General features: G+C 37.6%; 2 long non-coding RNA genes across 3 annotated transcripts; one reads left to right on the top strand and one right to left on the bottom strand.

The window, feature by feature from the left end:
* Positions 1 to 1,310, bottom strand: LOC147479870 (uncharacterized). Of its 2 annotated transcripts, none has more exons than XR_015206928.1 (3): positions 946 to 1,310; positions 428 to 669; positions 1 to 193 (listed from the first exon to the last, which is right to left on the bottom strand). It is a non-coding gene; the product is annotated as an uncharacterized LOC147479870 (long non-coding RNA). The 2 variants fall into 2 exon arrangements; XR_015206929.1 differs by having other exon boundaries at positions 428 to 754.
* A 5,009-nt stretch (positions 1,311 to 6,319) lies between these two features.
* On the top strand, positions 6,320 to 7,749 carry LOC147479871 (uncharacterized). Its single transcript, XR_015206855.1, has 3 exons — positions 6,320 to 6,510; positions 6,705 to 6,782; positions 6,916 to 7,749. It is a non-coding gene; the product is annotated as an uncharacterized LOC147479871 (long non-coding RNA).
* Positions 7,750 to 8,039: the final 290 nt, after the last annotated feature.

Below are 8,039 nucleotides of genomic sequence, written 5' to 3' on the forward strand. Positions count from 1 at the left end.
GAACACTCATTGTACTTTTTCTCCACTTTGCACACACAAATAGTTTGAAATACAAATGAAAATTCCAACACAAGGTGTTTATATTACTTGCTAATCACACAGGAACCTACATATAAGTTATATAACACACAACAACGACTTCCCTCAGTCCTCCACATATAGCTCTTTTGTTCCAACTTGCTTCAATCTTTAACTGCAGAAAATTCATCGAGCCTTGAGTTTTACTAGGTATGAGTATGACTGTATGACAACCAGTAATGTAAGCTCCAGTGGAGCCTCCAAACCTATACTACAGCCAAAGACCTAGGCCAATGTGATGACAAAAAGAAGAAAAAAGCATTGAAAAATGGGAATGTTGCGTCACAATAAAAAAGGTAAAATTTTACGAGCTACGAAATTACAATAAAAAACATGGGTGAATTGATACCTGTTAAGTATTAACAAATAAACAGTGTCATGAAGCAACTGGCCATAAACAGAAATGTAGCTATGGACACTGGCCAGCTAGTTACCAAGTTAAAACTGCAACTTTTTCCAAGTGGAGAATAGGGAGCGACACCATGAGCTAGAAACTATGCGGGTTGCCCAGACCTCACCAGTCACCATGCATGCATAAATTTGTTGAAGACTTGAAGTTATGCCGAAATTCAGAAGTACACGTACCTTACACTGCACATTGATATTTAGCTTCAGCAGTTTCAGAGACATCTCTTCTGATATTTAGCAATGTAGATTCCAATATTCCATTATCTCTCTGTACTTAATTTGAGACTTAATCAATTAGCATGAGCAATTCATGAGCACGTACACTTTTAGATTTCTCCATCATTTTTCCTAATCAGATCATGTAATTTTGTGCTAGAAGTCTGTCCAAAATTTTATGGGACTTTCCCATATATTATATATACATTAATCGAAACAGAAAAGATGTGAAACGAAATATACCTTCAGAAACTCATCAGCTTCTCGTTGCCTCTTATGCATCTATCTCCTGTTCAAAATCTTCACTAAATAGAGTATGCTACTGTAGTTCTCGATTTGAAGCTCTTTGGTGAATGCATTTGTCACAATTAAAAGATATATATAGAAAAAGCGTACCACAACATGATGTCATCAGACTGAGCTATGTTCTCTTCAGTAGTGGATAGATGCTATTAACTTTCACAATAGATAGATGCATTGGTATGTTGTCAAACTGTCCTAAAATTATTAGTTCTTTTGGAAAATTATATAGAACCTAAAAAGATATATCCACTTGCATTCCAAACAAACCATACCAAAGCAAGGTACCGTGTGGCTTCGCAAAAGATGAGTTTGGCGGTAGTTGGAGCTACCTTGCAGTTGACATTGTGTTTGTTAGTATGTGAAAGAGGTGCATTTAAGTGAGAAGGAGTAGGTAAGATGATAGTGATGTTTCACAAAAGTAATATGTAAGAAATTGTATGGAAATAGAATGGGTAGAAAGGAGAATTTTAACAAAGTAGAGTTTTATTGAATACTTGAAGCTAATTGGCTTGATTACAAAAGTGAGAGTGGGCATGGCTATTTATAGGCTCACACCACCGACTTTAGCAAGAGGCTAGTAACTTCTTGCTTGAGTCTTATCTACTTGTTTCTAGAGTTGTCCACTAGATATTTCTTACTCTAGTCAAGTAGATATTTCTAGTATTTACAAGTACTAGATATTTCTCATATGTTCTTACTATATGTAGAACAATATGGAGAATTCTAGATGCTAAGTGCATTAATTTTAACACTCCTCCTTAATGCACTTTGGTGTTACTCCAAGTAGATTATTTGAGTATCTCAAATTTTGGTCTTGCTAATGCCTTCATTGAAGATATCCGCAATTTGCTCATCTGTCTTGCAATACTTGAGCTCGATCTTTCCTTTTGCTAATGCTTCACGTATGAAGTGATACTTGATAGCAATGTGTCTTGTCCTGTTATGAGATACCGGATTTTTTGCTATTGCTATAGCTAACTTGTTATCACGTTGTATTATTTTGTAGCTTCTCTTTGGCTTCCCATGTCCTTGAAAATTCTTCTTAGCCAAATTGCTTGACTGGCTGAGCTTGCTGCAGCTATGTACTCTGCTTCTGCTGATGACTGTGCAACAGTATCTTGTTTCTTAGAAGCCCATGAGAATATGCCAGACCCGAATGAGAATGCATAGCCTGAAGTGCTTTTTTCATATCATCAATCGATCCAAACTTCATCCTTTGTCGATTGTACCCATATAGCTTTGGGTATGAACGAGGCTTGAACCATATACCATAATCAATCGTTCCTTGTAAGTATCTTAGTATTCTTTTTGCTGCCCCAAGGTGTATTTGATTTCGGGTTCTCGTGATAAACCTTGATAGAAGACTTGTAGCATACATGATGTCCGGGCCGTCTTTGTAAGATAGAGTAGACTACCAATGAGACTTACGTAGAGATTTGGCGTCGACCTTTTGGACCCATCTTCTTTTCTGAATTTCTCATTGGTGACAAGCGGAGTAGCGACAGTCTTGCACCCGTACATGTTGAACCTCTTTAAGAGATCCTCAGTGTACTTCTTCTGGCATATGAATATTCCTTCTTCTTCTTGACTTACTTCAAGGCCAAGAAAATAGTGCATTAACCCAAGGTCGGTCATCTCAAATGTCTTCATCATATCTATTTTGAAATCTTGAAGTATTTTCTCATCATTCCCAGTGTAGATAAGATCATCTACATATAGAGAAACAATGAGAGTGTGAGAGTTACCTTGAGTCTTGATGTAGAGTGTTGGCTCACTCTTACTCCTCCTGAATCCAGAATCCATGAAGTACTTGTCTATGCGACTATACCATTGCCGAGGTGCTTGTTTAAGCCCGTACAAGGCTTTTCTTAATCTTAGAACTTTATCTTCATGACCTCGCTCGATGAATCCTTGTGGTTGCTCCACAAAGATTTCTTCTTGTAGTTCTCCATTTAGAAAAGCTGACTTGACGTCGAGTTGATAGATTTTCCAACTCTTTTGAGACTATTTACAATTTCTTATTGTGTCGAGCCTTGCTCTTGGTGCAAAAGTTTCATTGTAGTCGATGCCCGGTTGTTGAGAGTAGCCTTTAGCCACAAGCCTAGCTTTGTGTTTTCGAATGAGCCGTCGGTATTAAATTTGGTCTTGTAGACCCATTTAACACCAATCACATCTCTATTTTGGGGACACTCTACAAGTTCCCACGTCTTATTCTTCTCAATTGTGTTTATTTCTTCTTGCATAGCTACCTTCCAAGCCTTTTGTCTTGAAGCAACTTCAAAGCTTTCTGGTTCTAAAGCAGTGAAGTTACATGTCTCATATATATCTTTAATTAACTTTAACTTCTTCCTTGGCTGTTTTTCTGGAGAAGAATCATCTTCACTTGATGAAGAGTCTTCTTCTGATGATGTAGGTGGCGTGCTTTCCTCAGTATCTTCTACTTGTATTTGTCCTGGAGTCTTTTGATGTACTTCAGGAACTACAATAGTCCCTTTTTCCACCTTGTCTTCATCGGTTCTTCCATGTAATGCCTCGTCGAACTCGACATCTCGACTAATGATGATCTTCTTAGTCTTAAGATTGTAGACTCGATAGCCTTTAGACTGAGTACTATATCCCATAAAGATACCCCTTGTTGTCTTTTCTTCTAGCTTATGCCGCTTTTCTGCTGGAATATGTACATAGCATATGCATCCAAAAACTCTGAGATGTCGGGCAGAAGGTTTCTTCTTACTCCAGGCTTCGACAGGGGTCTTGTCTTGAAGTGCCTTTGTTGGGCACCTGTTCAGCAAGTATACTGCAGTGTATACTGCTTCAGCCCAGAATGTTTTTGGCAGACCCTTTTCATATAGCATTGTTCTGGCCATCTCCATGATGGTTCTGTTCTTCCTTTCGGAAACTCCATTTTGTTCTGGAGCATAGCCTACCGTCAGTTGATGCTCAACTCCTTCTTCTTGACAGAATTTGTCAAATTCTTTAGAGGTATATTCCTTACCTCTATCGCTTCTGAGCACCTTGATATAGTGGCCACTTTGTTTTTCTACATAGTTTTTGAATTTCTTAAATACATCAAATACTTCTGACTTTTGGTGTAGAAAATACACCCATGTCATTCTTGTATAGTCATCAATAAAGAGGATGAAATACCTGCATTGGTCGAAGGATGGAGTCCTCATCGGGTCAGCAGACATCTCGATGTAATGAGCTCCAAGAACTCCTTTGCTCTCCATGCCTTTCAGATTGGAAGGGTTGTCGATGTTGTTTTGCCGTGTAGACGGCCTTCACATACACCATTGATCTCTTTTATGCTAGGCGATCTCTCATCATATTTTTCTCGATGGAGAATCTTTAAGGCATGAAAGTTGAAGTGGCCAAACCTTTTTATGCCATAGCCATGAATCTTCGGCCGCTTTCATGGTCAGTGTTGATGTATTGCCATCGCAAGGGAAAATTTCTATTTTCCATCTTTACTTTGGCAATTACCTGATTTTTGTCTTTCTTATCATAAATAACGCATGAATCTCTATCAAAATTTAGAGCATAACCATTTTCGATCATTTGACCGACACTTAGCAAATTATGCTCCAAGCTGGGAACTAGTAAGACGTCACTTATATATTTAGTTCCCTTTTTAGTTTGGATAGAGATCGTACCTTTTCCTTTAGCCTGCACGAGTGCCCCATTTCCCAATTTGACTTGAGATTTTATTGACGTGTCTATGCTGCGGAAGATGGTCTTGTTCCCAGTCATATGATTGCTGCAGGCACTGTCGACATACCATGTGTCATTCTTTTCTTCCATAGCAGCTTGGCAAGCATAAAAGAGTTGCTCGTCCTTCTCAACATCTCCAGAATAATTCGCCTGGTGAGTTTTCTTGGAGCGACAATCTTCTTCAGCATGGCCAAACTTTTTACAAGTTTTGCATTGTGGTTTGCCACGATACCAACAATCTTTTTCTAGGTGGCTTCTCTTGTTGCAGATGCCACAAGGTGAGTAATTTCTCTTCTCCTTTAAATCTCCTTTATTTGTTTTTTCTCCTGATTTTTTATGCTCTTCTTTAGATCTCTGAGACCTTAAATTGAGCTTTGATTGAGCTTTCTTGCCTACTCAATCTTTGTTCATAGACTTCTAGAGAACCCATAAGTTTCATCCGCGCATGAGTCATTATATCTTTTGACTCTTCTATGGCAGTTACTATGGGATCATATTTATCGAAGAAGACCGATTAATATAGACCTTTGTGTCAGTTATATTTTCACCATATGCTGCATTTGATTTACTATCTCCTTCGGTTTGGAGTAGTAATCTTTAATGGTCTCGAGAATCTTTCATCTTTATATTTTCTAAATCTCTTCTTAAAGTTTGAAGTTTGACTGTTCTCACCTTAGCATTGCCTTGGAACTCCTCCTTCAAAGTGTTCCATGCCTCCTTCGCCGCAAAGACCCATAATGCGGAAATATAGTATCCCTAACTGCTTGTTGGATGATGTAAAAGAGCCTTTGCATCCTTTTGCTTATTTTCTTTTAATTGAGTTTGTTGCTCTGCAGTCAATGCGGCAACATCTTGTGGAATAGTAAAACCGCTATCGACCATGTCCCACAAGTCTTGAGACAAGAATAGAGTTTTTATTTTGATGTTCCAAAAATCATAGTTTTCACCATTGAAAATTGGAACTTGAATAGATGATTGGTTAGGACCAAAGGTTGACATTATGGATCTTTTAAAAATAGTGTTTTGGAAGTTGAAAAATGAGTGGTTGATAGTGAATCCAACGCCCAACTATGGCTCCGATACCAATGTTAGTATGTGAAAGAGGTGCATTTAAGTGAGAAGGAGTAGGTAAGATGATAGTGATGTTTCACAAAAGTAATATGTAAGAAATTGTATGGAAATAGAATGGGTAGAGAGGAGAATTTTAACAAAGTAGAGTTTTATTGAATACTTGAAGCTAATTGGCTTGATTACAAAAGTGAGAGTGGGCATGGCTATTTATAGGCTCACACCACCGACTTTAGCAAGAGTCTAGTAACTTCTTGCTTGAGTCTTATCTACTTGTTTCTAGAGTTGTCCACTAGATATTTCTTACTCTAGTCAAGTAGATATTTCTAGTATTTACAAGTACTAGATATTTCTCATATGTTCTTACTATATGTAGAACAATATGGAGAATTCTAGATGCTAAGTGCATTAATTTTAACAGTGTTTATCATCCATTCATCCATCATTCTTTTTACAGCCCTTTGGCTAGAAAATTTATAGGTTATCTTTGGTTTGAAAACTTGGGAGATTTTTGAGTAAGCTGACATCTAAGATGCCAACCAGAAGCAGCCCACCTGTCACTACATCAAAATAGTTTTAGCGGGCTGATCAATTTTGGAGAGAAGGTGGGTTGGGGGTTGCCAATGTGGCATGTTCATTGTAAACCCACTTTGAATTGGGAATGCTCTGAGGGCAATGCTCTGCTACTCCGCTGTGTATATTTCAAAAAAAATCCTTCAAATCTGTGTAAGTGTTCTCTGCTGTAGCTATTACGTATAACCCTTCTCACTATACTCTTATGAGTTGTTATTGTTTACCTTTTTGAGAGATCGATCTGACATCACCACAGCCCAAGGACCATAATGTTCATTCATTCTTAGAACTCCAGTATAGTGCAGATGTTCATTCATTCTAAGTTGATTTTTCTCTTTCCATTGTAGGTTTAATTTACATAGTAAGGGTGAATGATTGATTGAAGTATATGGAGCTGCTCATTTGTTGGTGCACAGTTTACTATTGTAAGTTATACCATCTGTATCTATCACGAATCCACTACATCTGTATATGACTCCTATGCGAGATCCTAGAAGTTTGTCCCTCGATTGCCTTCCGAAAATGAATTAATTCTTTTTTCTGTTCTACTTTACTAAGCTATACCATAAGGACCAGGACCGCATCCCTCTGGAGCTTGAGATGGTGCCATGGTGGCTTTGGTACTACGTACATACTTTTCTTTTCGAATATTTACTCATCAGAAGTTAAACTGAAAGTACTCTGCATGAGATTTTTAGAGTATTTAGATTTTTGTACAATTTAGATAATTGTAATAGTGTATGAAGTGAAATTTTAAGTTTAGAATTTTGTTGAGTGGTATGACTGTATTATTTAGTAGGTGTGGAAATGGAAAAGAATTTGAATTTACTTATATTTGGCTTCTGTTGTTACTCCGCGTTATGCCAGCAATAAGCTTAGTATTTTTAAGCAACAGGTAGAGATATTATTTGAGGAGCAAAATGTTATTAATAGCTACAAAGACAATAACTTTATTATGCATTTTGATTATCTTAGATTACTAGCATTACTAATTAGTCTTGGAGTGAACCTTCCAATCCAGGTTGTTGGGACACTCTTTACGCACCATCAGAAGTGTATTGTTGTTGATACCCAGGCATCTGGAAATAACCGAAAAATAACTGCTTTCATTGGTGGCCTTGATCTCTGTGATAGTCGCTATGACACCCTACCCCTGAACATCGTTTTGCGATCTCGACAGTGTCTTTGGGAATGATTTTCACAATCCAACATTTCCTGTAAGTGCTGATAATCTTACAAAATAAAAGTGATTTTGCACCATCGCTTCTCGTTTTAAAGAAATTTCTTCATATCACTTTGCTTTAGTAAATGACGCTACTCTGATAGTTTAAAGGGTACCCTAGTTTAAATAGGAGTTTATTCCGCACCTTTTGTGTTTTACTCTCTCACTGTGTATCTGTTTCGGCAGTAAACTGCTTCAACACAACGAGAGCAATGGTGACGAACGCACTAAGAAACAGAGGATTTTGATGTTGGGGGAGATGAAACTGAACCAAATAATGGCTGCCTACGTACCCAAGATCTATTATCTAGGGATCAAGTTTCCACGTAGTTCCTTATGAAAAATAGTTTGATATTTATAGAGGTAGAGTAGAGAGTCCTTGTAGCTCAAGTAATCTTGTATCTTGAGTAATTGTGATAGAGTATAACTGTCAACCGATAACTATCTCTTTGATAAGAAA

Source organism: Coptis chinensis, chromosome 8 (genome assembly GCF_015680905.1).
Source record: "Coptis chinensis isolate HL-2020 chromosome 8, ASM1568090v1, whole genome shotgun sequence".
NCBI classification, from domain to species: Eukaryota; Viridiplantae; Streptophyta; class Magnoliopsida; order Ranunculales; family Ranunculaceae; genus Coptis; species Coptis chinensis.